Source organism: Pleurodeles waltl, chromosome 10, assembly GCF_031143425.1.
Source record: "Pleurodeles waltl isolate 20211129_DDA chromosome 10, aPleWal1.hap1.20221129, whole genome shotgun sequence".
Taxonomy (NCBI): Eukaryota; Metazoa; Chordata; class Amphibia; order Caudata; family Salamandridae; genus Pleurodeles; species Pleurodeles waltl.
In genome coordinates, this window is record NC_090449.1 from 795,458,420 (window position 1) to 795,480,706 (window position 22,287).

At 44.9% G+C, this 22,287-nt stretch overlaps 1 protein-coding gene and 1 long non-coding RNA gene across 2 annotated transcripts in view; both read right to left on the reverse strand.

The window, feature by feature from the left end:
* JAZF1 (JAZF zinc finger 1) overlaps positions 1-22,287 on the reverse strand; it is a 620,003-nt gene that overhangs the window by 419,397 nt on the left and 178,319 nt on the right. The window lies entirely within an intron of this gene.
* The window catches only part of LOC138261901 (uncharacterized), a 143,747-nt gene continuing 129,977 nt past the window's right edge, over positions 8,518-22,287 (reverse strand). Inside the window, exon 2 of the long non-coding RNA XR_011199173.1 lies at positions 8,518-11,689. This is a non-coding gene — a long non-coding RNA (uncharacterized lncRNA). The remainder of the gene's footprint in view (positions 11,690-22,287) is intronic.

Genomic DNA, 22,287 nt, shown 5'->3' on the forward strand with positions numbered 1-22,287 from the left:
TCCGACACCATTCTACAGAGAGCAAGGCGCCAAACGAGCGCTGTGCCAACATGTTGTTTTATAGTCAGGCAGTTTTAATATAAGAACTCAATTTCCTTTTAGAGGGAAGAGGTGAGATTAAAAATAAACACCTTGCAATTCATTCGCCACCAGTTTTCTCACATCGGCCCAGATTGTGGCTACAATATATCAAAGAGGTAGAGCAATATGCCTGAAAACATCCTCCCCATGTGTTCCCACTAAGGCTTGCCCCCGGTACAGCGCCCCATTTCAAGCCAGCAAGGTCCAGAAGCGTAGCTATCAATAGTACAGCAGGTTCAGTGGAACCGGGGCCCAGAGGACTGAGTGGCCCACTGAACTCTGATTATTGCTGTATTTTACTACCCCAACAGCAAAGAGGTCATTTTCCTTGCTTACACTTGGGCCCATGACACCATTGCTAAGCCATTGCAAGGTTTGCAATTTGGAAATATCAAAACATAATCCTTCTCCTTTAGGCACCACTTGAACTGAGTTGGAAAATCCACTCCCTGTGCCCACTTTCTGGTGGGCACAGTTGGAGGCTCTACTCAGTGGGCACTTGGGGCTGGCTAATAGGAGTAGGACATTGCCAAAATTCAACAAATTCTGCCCAACTAGTACTGGGATTAAACAGATTGCACACTGAGCACGGCTATATGCCATACCACCTGGGTGGACTATTGAGGGCAGGGTGTGGCTGAAGGGAATGCTTCATGACTAGTGCTTACTGTGCACATTCCGAGACCATGCCCAGCAGACACTGGGGTGGACAACATGTGCAAAGGCCATGGCTCTCTGGATGGGGACACTGGCACAAGGCAATAGGATCTGGAGGGAATTCCGCTGGACTGAGGAAGTAGACGTACAAGTTACTTACCTCTTGTAACAATATATCTGGTAGGGACATATCCTAGTTGCAGATTCCTTACCTTAGAGTTTTCCCCAGTCATCAGACTGGATCTGGAGATTTTTTCTTCGAGCAATACCCTTGCGTGTCAGTAAGTGATGTTGGTCGACTCCGTGGGTGTCATTGGCATTGTAGTCGCAGTGATGACGTCAGGAGTAGTACTTAGACGCCACCTCAGCGTAGTGACGTCAGTTTCTTTGCACAACTTTCCACGCCAAAGTGCACTGAGATTGGTGCGCCAGAGCTAAGGCCCTGAATGGGGAAGCCCTATCCCTAGAAATCAGTTCACGAGCGGGGAGGATGGGTGGATCAGTAAGGAATCTGCAACTAGAATATGTCTCTACCAGATATATCGTTACCGAAGGTAAGTAACTTGTACATCTGATAGAGACTTCTAGTTGCAGATTCCTTACCTTAGAATAGATACCCAAGCAATGCCATCATTAGGGGTGGGCTGCGAACCAAGATTATATTAGAAAGTCCTGCAGGACTGAACGACCAAAGTAGCTGTCCCGACTGACCGGACTGTCCAGGCAGTGATGTTTAGCAAACTTGTGCAAGGATGCCCATGTAGCTGCCTGGTAGATATCCTGGACAGGAACTCCACGTGCTAACGCAGTGGAAGCAGAAGTCGCTCTGTTGGAATGAACGTGCAAGCCCTCAGGGGGTTGCTTCTTGGCCAAAGAGCACATTTTGATGCAAAGAAGTACCCATTGAGAGATGGTACGTTTTTGCACCGCCTTCCCTTTCTTCGCACCCACATATCCAACAGAGTTGATCGTCCACCTGGAAATCTTTAGTACGATTGAGATAGAAAGCCAACACTCTTTTTGTGTCCAGACGGTGGAGTCTCTCCTCCTCATGAGAAGGATGTGGAGGTGCGTAAAAAGTAGGTAAAGTGATGGAAAAGATGAAAAGGTGTAATGACCTTGGGAAGGAAGGAAGCCTTAGTGTGCAACACCATTTGTCACGGTGCACAGACAAATGTGGGGGCTTTGAAGAAAGAGGCTGAAGCTCACTCACTGTGTAAGCAGAAGTGATGGCAACAAGAAAAATAACCTTGAAAGTAAGGAGCCGTAAGGACAATTGTGCATCGGCTCGAAGGGAGTACACATTAAGAAAGTAAGAACAAGATTGAGGTCCCACTGAGGCATGATGAGTGGACTGAGAGGAAACAAACGAGTGAGACATTTAAGGAATCGACTGACAGTAGGAGACTTAAAGAGTGAAGGCTGATCAGGTAACCTAAGAAAGGCCGAAATTGCCGATAAATAACCTTTAAGGGTGCCCAAAGCAGAGCCCTGCTGGGCTAAAGAAAGAATGAACAAAGGAACCTCAGAGGAGAGGGAGGGGTTCAACCCCACCATGCCCCAAATTTATGACAATGACAGGCGTATATCGTTTTGGTGGAGGGATGCCAGGCTGCCTAGGTAACGTCACAGACTTCAGGTGGAAGGTCAAAAGCCGTTAACTGCCGCTTCTCATTCTCCACGCATGAAGGAGGATATTGGACAGGTTCGGGTGGAGAACCGTCCCCTGCTGCGACAGAAGATCCTCCAAAGAGGCAGTCTGAGTGGAGGATCCGTGGCCATGCTCAATAGCTAGGGATACCATACTCTCTGTGCCCAGTCCGGAGCCACCAAGATAACTTGGGCCTGGTCGTTCCTGATGATCTTGAGAACTCTGGGCAGAAGTGGTACAGGCGTAAAGGAGGCCAGAGTTCCACTCGAGACGAAATGCGTCTCCGAGTGAGTGCCACCTTGGAAACTCCAATGTGCAAAACAGCTGACATTGCGCATACTCCGTCGAGGCGAACAGATCTAACCAAGACTCTCCCCATTGCTGAAAGAGATCTTGCGCCGCCTCTGGATGGAGACGCCATTCGTGATCGGCTTTGCATTGACGGCTGAGTTCATTTGCTCTGGCGTTGAGAGAGCCCACCAGATGTTGAACCACCAGGGTAATGTCCTGATGTTCCAGCCATGCCCAGAGGCGTAGTGCCTCCCGACAAAGGGGCCAGGACCATACTCCACCCTGTTTGTTGCAGTACCACATGGCAGTAGTGTTGTCCGTGAACACTTGCACTACTTGCCCTTTGAGAGAGGGAAGAAATATGTTCAATGCAAGCCTGATCGCTCAGAGCTCCAGAAGATTGATATGGAGTCCTGACTCCTCCGGAGACTAGAGGCCTCTGATATCCACCTCTCCCATGTAGGCACCCCATCCCAGAAGTGACGCATCTGTCACTATGGATAGATATGGCTGGAGAAGGGAGAGGGCTCTGCTGTGGACCCAACGTGGATTCGAAAGCCACCACTGCAGGTCTTTCGCAATCCCCTCCGAAATATGGACCATGTCAGAGAATTTCCCTGATGCTGCGCCCACTGGAACTTCAAGTCCCATCTGGCATGTGTCTCTAGCAGGATGCAGGAGACAATAAAGCCCAGCAGCCTCAGAGTCAGTCTCCCCAAGACCGAGGCTGAAAGATCAGAACCATAGCCTTAATATCTTGGACTCGCTTTTCGGGAGGACAGGCCCAAAACTGCACTGTGTCCAGAATGACTCGGATGAAAGGGAGCGTCTGAGATGGAGTCAGGTGTGACTTCGGCACGTTTATAGTGAACCCCAGCATGTGCAGGAGGTTCGCCGTAGTTTGAATGTGGGAGTCGACTTTCTGGGGTGGGGCTACCTTCAACAGCCAGTCGTCGAGGTAGGGGAAGACTAAAACCCCTAACCTGCGCAGATGAGCTGCAACCACCACCATCCCTTTCGTGAACACTGAGGGGCCGTGGTAAGGCCGAAGGGGAGTACGGTAAATTGAAAGTGTTCGTGACCAACCACGAATCATAGGTAATGTCTGTGGGCAGGCAGGATGGGGATGGGGAAATAAGCGTCCTGCAAGTCCAACGCTCCCATCCAGTCTCCTGGGTCCAAGGCAGACAGGCCCTAAGCCAGAGTGAGAATTTTGAATTTCTCCTTCTTGAGGAAGAGATTGAGGTCCCGAAGGTCTAGGATAGGACATAAGCCCTTGTCCTTTTTGGGCACCAGAAAGTAGCTGCAATAACAACCACGATCTACTTATAGCGCAGGGACCTTCTCTATGGCTCCCTTGGCCAAGAAAGCCGCAACTTCCTGGCGGAGAAGTGCCAAATGATCCCCTGGAATACAGCTGACTGAGGGAGGCATGGCTGGTGGGGCAGATTCGAAGGGGAGGGAGGAGCCCCTTCGAATGATCTGCAAAACCCATCTGTCTGTAGTAGTGGATTCCCAGTGGGGCAGGTGATGGCAAATCCTGCCGCCAACTGGATCAGAGTGAGGGGACGGACTAGGAGGGTTTGGAGGCTGCAGCAGTGGCACGGGTGGACTGGGCAGACCTCTGGTTCCCTGCCCCACACCCACGTAGAATCTACATCCCCGGCCACGCAGCGGCTGAACAGCATGGGTGGCACGGTGGCTGGGATAGGGACGCAGCAAGCAGCCCCTTCCGTGGCCACGAAAGGGGCGAAAGGTAGACTGTTAGGGGTTAGGGGCAGTGATAAGGCAGAGGGACCACGCCGTAGCCCGGGAGTCCTTGAATCTCTCCAAAGCCGAGTCTGGCTTGTCTCCAAAGAGACAGGAGCCATCAAAGGGCGCGGCCATAAAAGTCTGTTGGACATCCCCGAAAAACGAAATCTATGCAACCAGGGGTGGCACCTCAAGGCCACCATCGTCGCAACCGATTTACCCTTAGAGAGAGTCGGTTGTGTCCAACCCACATCTGATTGTGAACTTTGCCACATCTCTCCCAACGGTGACAACTTGGGAGTCAATTGCACGGGCCTTCTCTGATATCTGCGGCAGAACTTGCGCAACCCTATCTCACAGAGAGTGGGTATAGTGGTCCAAAAGGCATGCAGGGTTCACTGAACGCAGAGTGAGACTGGAGGAAGGAAACATTTTCTTCCAAATTGTTCCAGCCTTTTTGATTCCCTACCTGGGGGTGCGGAAGGGAATGCGCCCAAGGAAGAGGATGCCTGGATGACAAGGCTCTCAGGTGTGGGGTGTTGGGACAGGAATTTAGGGTCGTTCGGGGGAGGCCGATGGCGGCGTGCAATAGTCCTGTTCACAGGAGCCTCCTTTAATTTGGCAGGAGTCCATCTGCCTCCTGGAAACTTGGGGAAGCACGGAACAGGCCCAAAAGAACACTCCGAAAACTAAGACCTCGAGCGGCAATGCTCCTCCGGCGTTGCATCGGCCGAGCGACAGGGTGAAGTCGAAGGGTGATGGGATCTGTTAGACTTCTTCTTCTTACCTTGGCCCGGAGACTTCAAGGAAGAAGAATGGAGGTGGCTACGCGACCGGTCTCGAGACCTTCCCCTCGAGCGGCGGAGCGCCATAAGCTTGAGGGATCACTCCTTCAAGGCCTTCGGGTGCATGGCCTGGCACTCGGAGCACGACTTCGGGTCGTGGTCACGCTCCAGACACCACAAACAAACCTGATGCGGATCCGTCACCAACATCCTGCAGTGACGGTCCTTGCACGGTTTGAAACCGGTCTTCGGGACGCACCAAAAAACTCACCAAAAACTCAACAAAAGGGTCGAAGTCAATAAAAAAGAGACCAGAGTAGCTCTCTCCGGATCAGCGCGTGGCGCAAAAAGAAAAGAAATAACGTCACTACGCTGAGGTGGCGTCTATGTACTACTCCTGATGTCATAACGGAGACTACAACACCAAAGACGCCTGCGGAGTCGACCGACACCACCTACTGACGCGCAAGAGTATAGCTCGAAGAAAAAATATCTGGAATTAGTCTGAAGCCTAGGGGAAAATTCTTCAGTAAGGAATCTGCAACTAGAAGTCTCTATCAGATTAAGGTCTTACAATTTGGATAAACTCACTACATATGTCCAAAGGCCAGGTCAAGAGGTTTTTACTTTGGCCATTGGCCAAAATATAGGAAATCATTAAAACAACATTTTACTGAAAAACTGTGGTTGAATGGATTTTGAGTTAGGATCCAAAAAGCCTATAAACCAACACAATCTATGTTGGGTTTACAACCATAACCCCATACAAACAGCTCCTGACCGCACACGTCAAATGTTATCACAAATTACATAATTGATTATATGAATGGGGACATCAAATATTACATCACATTTAACATCAGTGATGACATTACTAAAAGCAGTAAGGGAACTGTGGCAGTCAGCACGGGACCTTGCTGAAAGCCAGGCTCGATTTCACAGGGGCACAGGCAAGGAATGAGGGCAGAGTGCTCTCAGGGAAGATGTACAGAGTGCAGAGTCTTCTGAGTGCAAGGTTTATACGAATGGCACAGCCTATGAACGCGCCAAGTGAGCCCTTGGATAGGGGTGCCTCTAATACAAGACCTGGCAGAAGGCAAGATATGGCAACCAGAGACCACTGGGTATTGTTGAATGCCATATCCAGGGGGGTCTTGGAGTAGAGGTTGCTGGGAGGATGGCCTACGAACAAGGCAAAGCCAAGATCCAGGCCGTGAACCCAGGGTACAGTGGGCATGGCCCACAGTGGTGCACACGGAACTCAGAGTCTGATGGTCACAGATGAAATTGGCTTTGAGTTCAGCACCCTTTCAACAATTAGCACAGGGCTAGGACCTTAACAAACACAATATATTTCACACTGTGCCTACTGGTTGCAGTCGTATGCGGAGCTCAGTGTAATTTGGGGGTAAAGAGGAAAGTGCCTTCAACAATTTGATTGCTGTAATGTCAGCGAGGATGTGATGTCACTAATAGTGTCAGCGGTGTAATTTGTAATGTCATGTGTGAGGTGTTGAAGGCCATTTGTAGAGTTATGGTGAGGAAGTTCATCAAAACGTATTTTCAGTGGTTTTTAGATCTGATTTGACAGAATGTAGCTGAAACAAAAAACGTTTGGGAGTACTACAGAGAGGGACTGTGACTCGGCTCAAGTGATGATTAATCTCAGTACAGCTTGTGATTTGGCCAAAACCTGTGTGCTTCCACAGACAGTGCTCTTAACTTTCAAGAGGCTGTGATTATTTGTTTATCAAACTGCTTGAGCCAGGGCTCCATCAAGCAAAGCTATTGGATCACAAGCGATTTTGCCCTTTAGGTCATCAATTTTACTGCTATATGCCTCATTAATACTTAGGTAATTACAGTGCTTGTTCTTTAATGGCAGTAGTACAGATGGCGAATGCAGTCAATAGTAATGCACTGCTGCCCCAGCTATTCCCTCCTCACTTTCCTCCATCAACTTCAGAGACACCTTGCCATGTCATTTCTTCATAGAATAGTGTTTTTTCTTTCTAATTCCTAGTTTAAAGATATGTGGAGAGCTTTAAGCTCCTCTGCTCCCCTATACGTATTCCTCCCTACATTTGTGCCTACTGTGCTGTCAGTAGTTACCTCGTCTAACTTTACATTTGGTGTCATCACATCAAGTTAAGAACATCATGAGTATACTTACATTACAGTGGTTTACATCAGAGGTGCACTTACTTAGCTTTATACATTTCAATTGCAAAACAATGTAATGGTTTTATTGTTATCTGCTTTTTTAGATGACAATACTAATATATTTAAGGTACTTAAAATGTATTTTTATATATTAAATTGTTAGTTAATATACTGTAATTTTAAGTTACCCTTTCATGCAGTGCTTAATTTGTAAATAAAAACGAGCCGGTGCCCAAAGTTCTCCAATGAAACTCTCGGCTGCTGCAGTTAAATGTGCGAGCATGGAATACTGAGGCAGTGTAATCCTGAGGCCATCTCGGACCTCTTTAATCCATTTAAAGCCATTCCCTCCCCCTTCAGCTCATTCTTGCAGCTTTCTGCTTTCTCACTTTGTGACACTTTTTTGTTTTTCTCTTCCTCTGTCTTTCCCATATGTGTCTTTTGCTCGCAGTAAATGATTGAGGCAGAAAAATAAGTGCTGGCCCTCAAAAATAAGTGCCAGTGCCCCGCACCGGAAACCACCGGCTCAATTTAAGCACTGCTCCCATGAGCCGTAAAAAATCCCTTGCTAACCCTTAATGCTACCAAGCTCTGAACCCTAAAAACCCTTACCACCCTTTAATGCTACCCTTCACTGAAGCTTAAAAATTCCTTCCTACCCATTAACACTACCCCTTCCTGAAATCTAAAACCCCTAGCTACCATTAAATGCTGCCCATCCCTGCATTATAATGATAAAGATTTACTAAGTGGCCTATTCTCAGACTCTATGCTAATCTCAGTGGTAGTCAGTTTAGCACCCTTGAAAAGAAGACAGAATACGTAACTGATACCAATTTGGATCTGTGACCTAAAGGACGATTCTGATCTCTGCTACTGGCACGTAACCCTCCAGCTGCCTTATCATATTAAACAGTGGTATTTCATGATTGTCAGAAGGTCCTAAGGCTTTAGGAAATACCTTTGTCGAATTCTTGTGTTTTTAGTCATCAGCACTTTTGCATTGTTGAGCTTCCATTTTCATTTTTTCTGTATGAAGTATAGGCCTACATGCCTGAGCATGCAAAGTGCTGCTAACCAATACATCAGGAGCCATATCAGTAAGGTGTAATAGGAAAAAGCAGAACTTTTAACCCATTTTAACAGTACTGCAACATTTTATTAACAGAGGCAATGTGTAAAGTATTTTGTACACAAACACACACAGAGTAACAAAGTGAAAACACCACAAAAGTACTTCACACTAGTTTAGAAAAATAGCCTACATTTATCTGAGTGAAACAAGGCCAAAACGACAAAAACCCAACATACACAAGCAAAGATACAAATTTATGAAGATAAAATCTCAGTATGGTGATTAGAAACACAATGGCTCCATCTGGGTCTATCACAATATCGTCTCCAACAGTCCAATAGCGGTCCGTTTATGGAGTCCCATGGACCCCAGTTACAGTACCTTGGAATATGATGAGGACAAAGACGTTGCACAGATTTGGGGAAGAGAGGCGTTGCTGTAGCCAGTGCAGCATCGGTTCCTTATTGCCACTTTGGAGGTGAGACATCAGTTCCTTATTGCTAGGCAGGAAAAGTGAGGCGTCGGTTCCTTACGGTTGCAGGGGAGGTGAGGTGGCGCTGGTGGCGAGACGTTGGTTCCTTACAAGGCAGGGTTAACGGATCCAGCAGGTCAAGATGTGTGGCGTCGAGTTTGCAGTGTCGCCATTACACCACAAGGACACAAGTACTGCAGTGGAGTCAGGTGCCATGGCCGTGGGTGATACACACTCTGAACTCATGCTGTGGCAGGTCTTCGGAGGCGCTGTGGTGGTGTTGGGCCTGTGGCGTCAGTCGTTGCACTCAGTAGGGACCACGACTCCGGTGCAGGCAGCGGCGTGGAGTCAGAGAGTGGTGCTGGTTCCGAAGTCATTCTGGAGGTTGATGCACTTGTTTCTTCCTTATTACACCAGACCGAACTCCCAAGGGCCAAGGATCTGGAGTTGGCACCACTTGGCAAGTCAGGACTCTCAGCAATAGAGCCCAGTGATGGGCCATCAGGATATGCAGGGTACACCTGAGCTCCCTTTGTGTGACTGTCTAGAGTGAACGCACAAAGAAGCCCAACTGTCATCCTGACCCAGATGTGTATTCAGCAGACAGACAGATGCGCAGAATGGTTAAGCAAGAAAATGTCCACTTTGTAAAAGTGGCCTTTTCAAACGTACAATTCCAAAACCACCTACACCAAAAGATGTATTTTTAAATTGTGAGTTCAAAGACCCCAGACTCCACATCTCTATCTGCTCCCAGTGGGAAATTACACTTAAAATATATTTTGAGGCAATCTCTATGTTACCCTATGGAAGAGATAAGCCCTGTAATAGTGAAAACTGAAATTAGCAGCATTTCACTATGAGGATATGTAAAACACACCAGTACATGCCCTACCTTTTAAATACACTCTACTCTGCCCATGGGGATGCCTTGGGCCTAACTTATGGGTGATTTGCAGGTAATAAAAGGGAAGGTTTGGGCCTAACAAGTGCACCCACTTGCCAGGTTGAAATGGCAGATTACAACTGCCCACAAATACATTGCGGGGGCAGGCCTGAGACATGTTTGCAGGACTACTCATGTGGGTGGCACAATCAGTACTGCAGGCCCACTAGTAGCATTTGATTTACAGGACCTGAGCACACCCAGTGCACTATACTAGGGACTTACTAGTAAATCAAGTATTCCAATCATGGAGAAACCAACCACCAATACATTTTAGACAGAAAGCATATGCACGTTAGCACTAGTTAGCAGTGGTAAAATGCCCACAGTCCTAAAGCCAACAAAAAAGGTCAGGAAAAATAGGTGGAAGAAGGCAAACTTTTGGGGATAACCCTGCAAAAAGGGCCAGGTCCAACAATGTGCAAGGGCAAGATTATGTGGGAGGGCTTGGACACACTATCTCTGGGCCATCAAGAAGCTGGAGTCCAATTAAAATGGGTGGTCACAGCTTCTCTTTTGCCAAAGTTCAAGCAGAGTCACTCAGAGTGTCAAGTCTAGCCTGCACCTCACACTACTGGAAGCTGCCCCTGAAGTATCTCAAAATGAAGTCTTGGGGTGTTGCAGCACAACACTCCTGCCCCTCTGGAGAGCTATGAATACCTTTGCAAGGGTGGGTGCAGTCTGCAGTGGCACCAACCTTTGGATGCAGGCAGGGATTTCATCCCATATTTTGGGGACTCTCTGAGTCTATTTCAACAGCTGAAGAAAGAGGGCCTCCCTTGAATTACAAATCAGCGGGTGACCAATATTCAATGGCTGCAGTGCATGCTCAGCTCCTGCATGCTCTGCAGACAGTGTCCTTGTTCTACGCATCAGATGAGGGCGTGCACCCTGGAATCCTGTTATAGCTCAATAAACGCCTCCCAGGACAGTATAAAAGTGCTGCTGATAACATAGGGTCCCTTTTTAGGTCGAAGCCTACCAGAAAGTACAGAAGTCTGGTTGGAAAAGACTTCTTGGGGACATTTTGGAAGCTTCAGTTGCAACGCATTCTGCCCATTGATTACACTGGCTTTGTGTTTTATAATTCCCTTTTGCTTGCTTTCTATTTGCTGGCTTTATTTGTTTTACGCTGTCCAGCATGTCTTTTTCCCTCCTGTGGAGCATATCCTGTTTACCACCTCTCTGACTTGCTCCTTTTGTCCTTCCACAAGTGCTTACTTTCTGCAAACTCTGTTTTTCTTCTTCATGAGGCACTCCACAACAGAACATGAAGTTTCAATCGCCTCTCTTGTATGCTAGTTCAGGAAGCAGTAAATGAAATGTGCTATGTTTCTTTGAAAATGTTTCCTGCCTCCTTTCTGCTTGACTAATTGTACTTATCTTTGCCACTTTGATCATCAATCTTGCATACTTGTGAGGAACAGTGTTCTGGCTATGAGCTTGTTTATTTGGGTAAGTGCTCTTTACTAACAACATAACTTAAACAATTGTCTTCTTCAATTTCATGCCCATGCAATAGGCCCTAGAAATAGGGTAGGTTGAGTGCTGAAATATCCTCAAAATAGACATGCTGGAGTTCAGATGGGAATGAGAAATAAACAGGTCTTAATATTTTGTTTTTATCTTGTCACATTTGCTGTGCATTCAATGATGGAGTTCAAATGTAGGGCTCAGGCTTCCAGGGAGCTTGGTGTTTACTTTTCTTTCGCAGAATGCAAAGCAAGAGGATTTATGCTACAATCTTGCTGGGTACAAGAATGCAAAAAGGCTTCAGAATGTTATTTTTTCTTAGTACGCAACAAAATGGAAATGCCTGTAAATGAACAGGAAAAAAAAAATCAGAATATATTAGAATGAGGAAAGCACAGTTGAAGCACATATTTTGGTAATTGTGAAGTGTGGTGGAACTAAATATTTGAACAGGATCAATACAAATCAATACACTAGGTGATGCTGATTTCCATACATTATAATTTGGGCACTGTATAGTTTTATCAGTAAAAATGTATGTCCACACCATGCATACTCCACTCTACGTCGCACACTCAACTACACTCTATGCCACACCACCCAGTCTATTCCATTCTACGCAACTTCATGCTATGCTATTTCACTCTACAGTACTCCACTCTACGACACTCCAGGCCACTCTACGCCAAGATACTTTACTTTACACAGCAAGACTCCACTCTATGCCGCTCCATTGTCTCCCACTCCGCTCTACATTACTCCACTCTAAGACACTTCACTCTATGACACTTTACTCCACTCTATACTACTACACGCCACTCCACGGTACGCCACTCTACATTACTCCATTCTACGCCACTCCACTATATGACACTTTACTCCACTCTACGCCACTCCACTCTACGCATCTCCACTTCACTCCATTCTCATGTATGACGCTGTATGCTACTTCACTCTAAGCCACTTTACTTCATTCTACGCCACACTACAGCACTCAATTCCATGCCACACCACTTTGCGACACTCCACTCTATGACACTGTGCTCCACTCTACAATACTCCACTCTATAACACTCTACACCACTCTACGCCAATTCACTCTACACCCCTCCTCTCTACGCCTCTCTCTGCTACTCCTCTCTACGACACTCCAGTTTACAACACTGCACTCTTCTCAACACCTCTAACTTTTAGCCATGCTAAACAGCAGTCACGCTGGTGTACAACATGACCATTGCTCTTTCATAGGTTAGAACTACTGGCTTTGCCAATGCTTTTTTTTTTTTAATGTTATAGATATGATCTTGGTGAAAAATCCCATTTACAGAGACTCCACTCAAAAGAATGACAGAGCTGACCAGCTCAGGGGCACGTTCTCAAAACCCTAAGCTGGCTTTGGCCAGGCGATTTTGATTGGATGGGGTCCCCGGGTGGCCCTAAAACGTCTCTAATTGCATTTTCTCCGGACGGCCGGCTGAAAGCTGACAGCTTCCGCTTTCCAGCTCATTATCAGCGTACATCAAGGGGTGCCATTAGGAGGGGCGCACCTGGTCTGAATTTACTTCAACAGCCCAGAGCGAAAAAGGACGGTGCTTAATGTTCAACCAGGATGGTGACACTTTTACGAGAGAGCCAGGGTTCAGAAACAAATAAACGGAGGGTTTGAAAGGCATACGAACAAAAACTGTGACAATAAAAATTCAACATCCATATATCAATTTAAAAACCTGTACCACCCGTAAGCTTGCGGTGAGAACCAAAGGTTCAACGCAGGAAGCAAATACAGATCAAATATTTCACATAGCTGGCCGGAATTCCTACCTTCAGATTTTCTCCATATCGGATGTCCTGAGGTTGTGTTACAAATTGTGTTTCAAGCCTTTGTCTGAGCCAGGTAATCAATAAAAACAGTCTGTGTGCTCTGCATTGCTTAAAGTATCCACCTATGTCTTCCACTGCCTCTAACTCCGAAAAAAGACTGACAGCGTTATCAAAGACTACCAAACCTGCAGGATAACGGAAGGAGGCACCACCTGAAGCCTCTAAAAAGGTCGGATGGCCTGGGACCGAATCACTATCATATCAGCGGCGGGCCTACAAGCTTTTCTACATCACCAGCCAGTCAGGAAATCTTCCCGTTTCACTGTATGGTGGTATTGGTGGTACGTGCCTGCTCCAGACATCCCACTTTATTTGTCTCACTGTCATGTTAGGAAACCTCACTACTTCACTTTGGAATCGTTCGCCTGATGCTGGACTGAATATTTCCTAGTTACTATCCTTTCAGTGTCAGTACCCTGCTGGGAAAGGCTGCACTTCCTTGTCGTTTGTTTATTTAATTTAAAAAGCAAAACAATGCTTCATGGCGCCATATAGCCAAGTCCGCTTTTAACTGGCAACTTGCTGCCACAGCATGAGTAAACCTTCCTGCTGCAATACATGATTAGACCAAATTTCACTAAGGGTAGCCCATGGGAGCATGCAAGAGCTGCATACCAACCAAAACACCATATTTGGGGACACCACTTTAGTAAAAAGCTAAACAAGAAATCTAAGATTTTTCAAGCATGACCTCAAATTCATTTAAGAGTTTTTGCATCTAGATTGACAGCGCAGAATATTGTTAATTAATTACTAATTCTTTAAAATATACATTGAGTGGAATTTTGCTCCACTCAAGATGTATTTCTTTTTCACGTCATGCCATTGGTTGTTCGTATTTCATTCTATCTCTTATGGAGTGCTTGCATTGCAATACATGTGGTACTATCTTACGTCTCAAAAGTACAGTTAGTCATCACACACTATGTTCTTTATTTCATCTAAAAAGTACTGTCATTACAAATTACATTATTTATCTCATAGATCCACTGCACACAGGAAACTATCGTTTTGTTGTTCTGCTTCACTTTAGCAGTATTTTTTTTTTAACTGCAGCAGATTTTTTATGTTTTAATGAGGGCTTCAGATGTAAGCTGGACCTATTGCTCTAACCAATGCTTGTTTGTGAACATCTGCTTCTTTCCACTAGAACAATGCTTTGTTGTATAGAGAACACAATCTGGAGTTATGTTTTTCCTACATCAAAGCTAGAACTTAATGTTTCTTCTAACACGTTCTATAAGCCTTTCTCGTTTTCAAAATGTGTTAAATCAGGTTATGTTATGGTATTAATATTATAGCGTAGCCAACCAAGCAAACCTATCCATTGGAGTGGGTCAGATTCCATATTTGTTGCCCATGATAGCTTTGTTAAGGGTGACTAAGATGCACATTAGGTCACAAAGTGTCATTCCATAGTAAATATAGTGGGATCATCTTGACCTATGGAAATATATGTATCTATCAAGCCACACGTGCCAACGTGTGTGCTACGTTTTCCCTAGCTTTGTATATCTACATTTGTTTTACAATTGTTCTTTGTGAAGAGGACGTATGCCTTATGTTTATGGATATGCAATAGAAATGTCATAAATAAGACCAGTAGATGCATACAAATAATTCCCCAGCTGTGAAAGTCATAGGCTACTTCCAAAAGTAGCCACTTTTGCAAGACAACCTTGTCTCCCAATCGTGCATCTCTTACTGCATCACTGCTATTCAACATTGGATCGTCCTCTGTTCCCTCAGGTTAAATTCTTTCAAAACTGAGATCCTTTACTTTCCTTCTTCCTATGCACCAACCACTTTGCCTAGTTCTGTCTACTTTGCTTTTGGCACATTTGCTTTCTCTTCATTATCCAGAACACTAGGGTTCTCTTTAGCCCTACTATGATTATCTTTACACCTACTATACCCATAGAGTAATTTGTCACCGTCAAGCAGCTCACTTGCAGGTACTAACTATATGGAAAATATGTCCTTGTCTCCAATGTCACACTTCCAATGGACATATCAATTCACTAATGCTTGGTAAAATATGTGGCTGCTGCACTTTGGCTGTGAGCCTTCTTTCACAATTCTTCAGTCGACTGGCCAAAGTTCTTAGCTTTGCCACCAGAACCTATTTAACTTGCCAAGTCACATACCTATCACTCCCTTTGCCCATGAAGCTAGGTGGCCCTCTGCTAAAAACAGGGCCCGCTACAAATTATTGACAATTGTTTACATGGTTCATTTCTAAACTACTTTGACAACTACTTACCCACTACAGGCCATCCAGAAATGTACAATCTGTGTACCAGAACTTTCTTTTGCACCCAAGCAACTGTACCAAAACTGTAAATGGTCTTCAGTGTCATTATATCACGCATAATTGCACTACTGATTAGGTTGAGCATAGCAGTGCGCAAGCGCTGCTTTTCTAATGTTTTGGTATGTATCTGGGCTTTTAACCACACCCACTGCACGTTCATCACTATCACTCATTCGTGGGCTTGCCTTTTAAAAATCCTTTGTTATCATTTGGTACATGCTTTACATTTGTCCCTCCTTGGGGCAGTTTTGTTACCGCCTTGGCCATCGACCCTGTTACATGTCTAATTGCACTTTTGCCGATAACTTTGACTGCGAGTGAACTTTTTTTTCTTTTTGTGTCTCTCCTTTGCGCTCATGCTCATGGCAGCTTTGGCACTTTGAATCGGCTCGCTTATGTCAACGGTTTTACTTTATATTTCAGTTGGTGTGTCAAGAAAAGTCCAGTCAGAATTTGACAACGCTAATAGCTTTAACTCGAATAAACGCGAGACACATTGCGTTGCAAATGCTTATTTTTCTCTCTATTGTTATGGAGCTGGCTCCACCGCAAAACAGCTTATTTCCACAAAACCTATCATTTATTTCACTCTAACTAGCTAAGTACTGCACTTTTACCGAATGCAAGACTTTCTGGCAAAATACCATTTCTAAATAAATAAATAAACAATCATGCCTTACTTGATCTGCATAGACAAAGGCAAAAACCTAAGGCGGAAGGATAAACCCAAGAGGAAGCTGGGGAGATGTGAATTAGTGAGTCTGTAAAGTGTGTGCCTAGTGCAGAATTTCTCCAGGCTAACCACCTTTCTCCATTGTTACGGACCCCTTCCACCCAACCAGCAAGCATTTCAAATTCCCTTGGGTTAGTCATCAGGCAGCGACACCAATTCTTGAAGCTCAGGAATAACCAAAGAAAAACAGCAGCCCACCAGTGTTACCTACCAGCCGTTTCCTTTGCTGACAAATACCCCTACCACAGAGGAATAAGAGGCCATGGAGAAATTTTAGAGCTTGTCTACCAATCCATGCAGTGGTGTCACAGACCAGTGTGCTGACAACTCGACATTCCACAAGCCATAAATGCCTCCAAGTTTCCGTGTCCTGCTACCTAACCGTAGATAGCTCACAACTAACATCTGTTCATGCTACTGTTTGACTAACTTTACAAATGAAGTCTTAGACTGAGATTTCATTTTGTTTTCCAGTCCACCAATTGGGAACCTTGTGACATTTGCAGCTCTTTGATCCTTACTTCCTGACATCCCATTACTGCTCAGACGCTCTGCGCTATTTTGAGACTCGGTGGTATCTGACACCCGCCCGTAAGGTTCCCCTGCACCAGTGTCTGGCAGTGTCAATCATGGGGTTTGGGAACATTGTGATGAGTCAGCATTACTGGGAAGCCCGTCCGCTGGTTTCCTGTCTTCCCCCAAAGGGGGTCCATTTCTCAAAAGCTTGACTCAGAAATGCAAGTAATATCTTGAGCGAACAAACGTGGGAACATTCTTCCGCTCACCGCAGTCCATACCTAAGGCCTTTGGACGCCATTTCTAGTAAGAGATCACTAGCGCTGAGGCGAGATATTATTCTGTGTGCGGCAACCAACCTCAGTCTAAAACTGAAATCCTTCAAATATGGAAGAAAAAAATACATTTTCTATGGGCAGTGTTTAAGTTACGGCAAAGAAAAAAGGAACAGTTTTGCTTGTTACAACAACCTCAGAATTTGCAAATTCATTTCGACTTGTTCTCATTGATAGATCACTGTCATTGGAAAACTGCAATTTGATTAATTTGCTTTTGCTAGTATTATGAATTGTTTGTGTTCTGCGATAGGTTACTGGCTTGCCCCTTGGTTTCGTCAGTGTAATCCAGTCGTGAAATATGCTTGACATTATCTGGACATTATCATTAACTTGAAGGCGAATTCTCTGCACAGGAAGAACAACCACGATCTGAGGCAGTGGGAAGTCTCTTTCATTCCAAGCTGCAGGATAGCTCGGTAGGTACATGTGCCTACTATGAATCTGTATGGAAGAAATGCTGGTCACTGGTTCAAATCCTGGTATGTCGAATCAGCTTCTCATCCTCTGAAGAATGAAGAACACCGGCATCTGCAGGGCTAAATCTTATAAAACCTCTTATTTTCCACAAGGCTCACAACCTATCAAAACACTTTCTAAAGTCCCAGAAAGCGGGGAATACCGTTGTGCCTGGGTACCAGCTGCACAGTGCAGAAAAACTGAACATGGAAAGGAGCGTTGCTATTGCAATGTTTTGTCGCCACCAGGTGTAGCTCGGGTATGGTAGACCCTTGTCTAAACAGGGACTCTCACCACTGGCTGGGTAGTGGAAAGCCATAATAACCAGGCTTTATGACACCCCTCGGGCCTCTGGGTCCCGGTGGCCATGCGCCTACTGTACCATTAATATCTACGACCCTGAGAATACCATGAAAGAGTCTCGGGTGGCATGAATAGTAGTAAAACAATAACATTGTACCAATTGATAAAGGGGCATCAACTAACCGTAGTATCAAGAACCTTCAAATGCCTTTCTGTCCTTTTTACGATCCTGGTTAGATCTATATACACATAATATTTACCTGCACAAAGACAGAAAGGGCTAACGCCACAAAGTGTATAAAGAATCTTAGAGGGGTCCCAGGGTACACAGGTGCTCCGTTAGAACCGAGTGCAAAAAAACTGGAAATAGTCTGTCTGACTGCAGAATTTCGCACTGATGCTTAAAATTAGAGCAAAAACTGAAGAATAATGTGGCAGTGCATTTCTGCTTGTTTTGCATGCGTTAACCCTTTTTAGGTCGAGCATAGCAGCGCACACGCGCTGCTTTTCCGACGTGTTGGTATGTATCTGAGCTTTTAACCACGCCCACCCCACACCCATCACTACGACTCAATCGTGGGCTTGCCCTTCAAAAATCCTTTCATGACATTGGTACATGGTTTATGTTTGTCCCTCCTTGGGGAGGTTTCGTTACTGACTTGGGCATCGCCCCTGCTACATGGTTAATTGCACATATGCCGATAGGTTTGACTGCGAGCAAACTTCCTTTTGCTTTTGTCTGTCTCTTCACGCTCATGGCGGCCTTGGCACTGTGCATCGGCTCGCTTATGTGAAACTGTTTTACTTTTAATTTTCAATTTATGTGGCAAGAAAAGTTGGATTAGGAGTTTACAACACTAATAGCTCTAACTCGAGCAAATACGAGACCCACTGTATTGTAAATGCTTGTTTTACAATGCTCACTTGCTGTTACTACCTGCTGAAAGTGAACTAGAGCAAAACACTAGCCATTACTACATGTGCTCAGCTCTAAATCGCTAACATTTGTAAGTACCAATGCATTTGTTTACTACTAGAATCAAATTCTACATAAAGGCCTAACTGATTGCCTTTGTTTGCTCTAATCCCAAACATTTTCTTCACTACAGCACAAAAAATTATAGGACTTATTCAGAAAGGTCAACGTACACTTTTGGTGTAAGTTTACAATTGTGTTACTAATTCAAAAAATACGAGTGTAGTTTTAAGTGTAATAGCTTTAAGACCGCAGAGAATTTATGTGCGGAGTTCTCCACCCCACTGCAGAGTCTCCGCAGTCATAAAGATACTACACTCATAGTTTGTAAATTAAAAAAAAATAGTACATGTACACCAAAAATATAAGTTTACCCGTGTGAATAAGGCCCATACACAAGTGTGCTTTTGCCACACCGGGCTCTATTAAATGTTAGCATATCAGGTTGCTGACAATCCCTCTGGTTGCAAACACTTCTTAATTTTGGCATCAGCTATAGAGTGTCTTTCGATGAGTCTTTTTTTTTTTTTTTTGTAAAATTGCCCAGAAACTTCAGGAAATAAAGAATCTGCCACGCAGTAGTGGCTCTGGTTCTTGGTGATTGTTAGGGATGTGAAGGGAACTGGATTTATTTTGTCCTTTTCCCTGGTGGGCCACTTAAATTAATACAGCTGGTTCTGGTGTTAAAGCAGCGCAACATCACCACTTACTTTAGTTTATATTATTTCATGTCTGGATGGTCCAAAACACATTTCTCATCTATAATAGAATTCTAAAGTCCAGTTTTGGAAAGAACCATAACCTAGATAACTTGTTCTAGAGTGGATGACTTTAAGATACCAAGTTTCTATATGTTTTGTAAGACTCAGTAGTAGTTTGATGGGATTGATAATTCCTTCTTTTTTCCCAGGGGGACCAGAACTGGAGTTCAAGGGGAAATATTATTTGGATACTACCACTCCTAAAACAGCAGGAGGGGCAGCAAGACAGACCAGTAGTGGCTTCTTTCTGTGAATCAGAGCAGTGGGTGCACAGCTATAAGCCTTGGGTCTATCCTGGTCCCTTGAGCTGGCAAGAAGGGCTATTAGCTTCTCTGCAAGCAGGCCCAGGAGATCTGCTGCTTGACACAGTAGACACCTATGGCCTAGGAAATGACGGAAGCTGAAGGAGTCCAGAAAGGATGTGGTCTTTCCAGGCATGGAATTTTCAAAATGTTCATAACTTAAGTTGGAGCTCTCTGTTCGGAACCTCTTCATGGAGAATTTGGCAGGAGATGATTACAGTACACTGTAGCTACCACTGGAGATGCCCGCCTGTGGCATTTCTGGTGCCAACTGTAATGTACTCTAGCTCTAGCAGTGCTTTTCATAACAACTGTGGAAGATGCCCATTAGTGGCTTTTACATTTCCAACCGGAGATGATGTCCTCTAGGGGTGTGTATAGTACCAAATGCAGGAGACGTCCTCTGCTGGTGTCTATGGTACCAAGAGTGAGAGACACCATTTAGTGGTTCCAAGAGTGCAACTGTGAGAGTTAGTCTCTAGTGGTGCCTAGTTTACCTGCTTTTGGAAATGCCCCCTAGTGGTGCCCAGGGCACCAACCCTGTAGCAACAAGAGTCACGTTCTTACCCCTTGCTCTCTACTTGACCAATAAATAGTGTGTGATTCTGTGAAAACCTCTTTCTCTTCCAGTGCCTTGGTTCCTTTTCCATAGCTCAGGAAAACTGGGGCACTCGATAAACAAAAATTGTGTATTTTCATTTACATGTTACGTTCTGATCTGTTTTGCAAGTAAACAATGACATAGGGTTGACCAATTTTCGAAAAGTTAAAAATGCAAATATTTATATGGCAACAAAAATATTCGCAACCATGCTATTTTAATGATCACAACATTGCATCTGTAGAGAGCGCGATGGGCGATTCCAAAAGCAGAAATAAAATCTTAAGTGAACCTCCTTCATAAAGCACGTCTTAAAAGAGGCATGCATGTTTACACCCAAACATCACAGACCAAAGCACAGATCTTCTAAACAAGGCATATGACGCCTTTTGGGGCCTGCTGCACACCCTATAAAATCGAAAAAAGACATAAATATACCATCCTGTTAATGCTAAATGGCAACACAAGAAGCCTTTGCCCGGCAGGAAGTGGAAGCCTGCAGACTGCCCAGGCAGCGCCCTGCTGCAGGCTTCAATAGCAGCAGTTTTTATGGTGTGTTGTGTCTGCCTTGAGGGGTGGATTCTGATGAGAGTGGAACCTAGTGACAGGGTTTCCCAGCACTGTTCTTTGGTTTAACAGATGCCTCCCTTTGCAGGATTTATAGTATTTGTGAAGTAAAAAGCTTTCTTATCAGGCTGAGAGCAGCATTGCTGCCTTTGCAAACAATTAGCAGAGAGCACGAAATGGCTTTCAATTACAGTCGTCCATCCAGCACAGCAAACCTTATTCACAAGGTTGTCTTTATGCTCGGTTGTTTTTGCATTTTTAAGTAAATAAACTTCCTTCTCAAAGATTCATTGAAAACTGCCCAACTACACTAAAACAGTTCTGGTGGCTAAATTGTGAGCTAGTGTGCATCGAAACTAGAGCACTAACCCCGACTTCACTACTTGATCACAGAGAGTGTGCCTGAGCCAATTAATTTTTCCATGATTCTCAGTTCCATCATTTCCTAAAACTAAGAGTGGTTGGAAACGGCTAATTAATGTTTTTGAGCTACAACTGATGTATAACAATATATAGTTGTTATCTGTAAATAGCACCAAGGGCGCATTTAGGGAGGCACGTGCTACTGATACCCCGTGTGACGTCACTTTATGATTCACGTGTTGAAGGTAATTTACGGACGACAGATAAATGAAGACAAATGGTAACAAAAAAGTTAAGGAAATGCAGACTTACAAATTTTGCAGATTTAGCAAAGTTCGAATTATCAACAGTAAGGCCAACACGGTTTATTTTTTAGAGCAAAGAATGGAAAACAGCAAACCTCACATTCCAAATCCTGGCAGGTTGTGAGCTAAAAATACTGACTGCTTTGCTAAAGTATATATCTTTAATTCTAAAGGTACACGCATACGGTAATACACTCACAAACAACAAACACTGACCGGGCACAAGTCGAGGGTACATGCAGGTCGATGGAGGCTACCCACTCTTTTCACCGGGTGGACACGGTCCACCCTGCCAAAAAGTCTGATCCCACAGAAATCTGCTGAACTCATCCCAGTGTAATTTTTAGACACCGAGACGCACACTTTCAGCAATGCCTGCACTGTTTGTCTGCTTTCATTTGGGCAGCAAGGTGCAGGTGAGGGGGCTTTGTTATTTTAACCCGTTAAATGCGGGCGTCGGCCACTGGCCGACGCCCACACTCCCTCCCTGGTGCGGGTCACGACCAGTGGCCGACACCAGGGAGG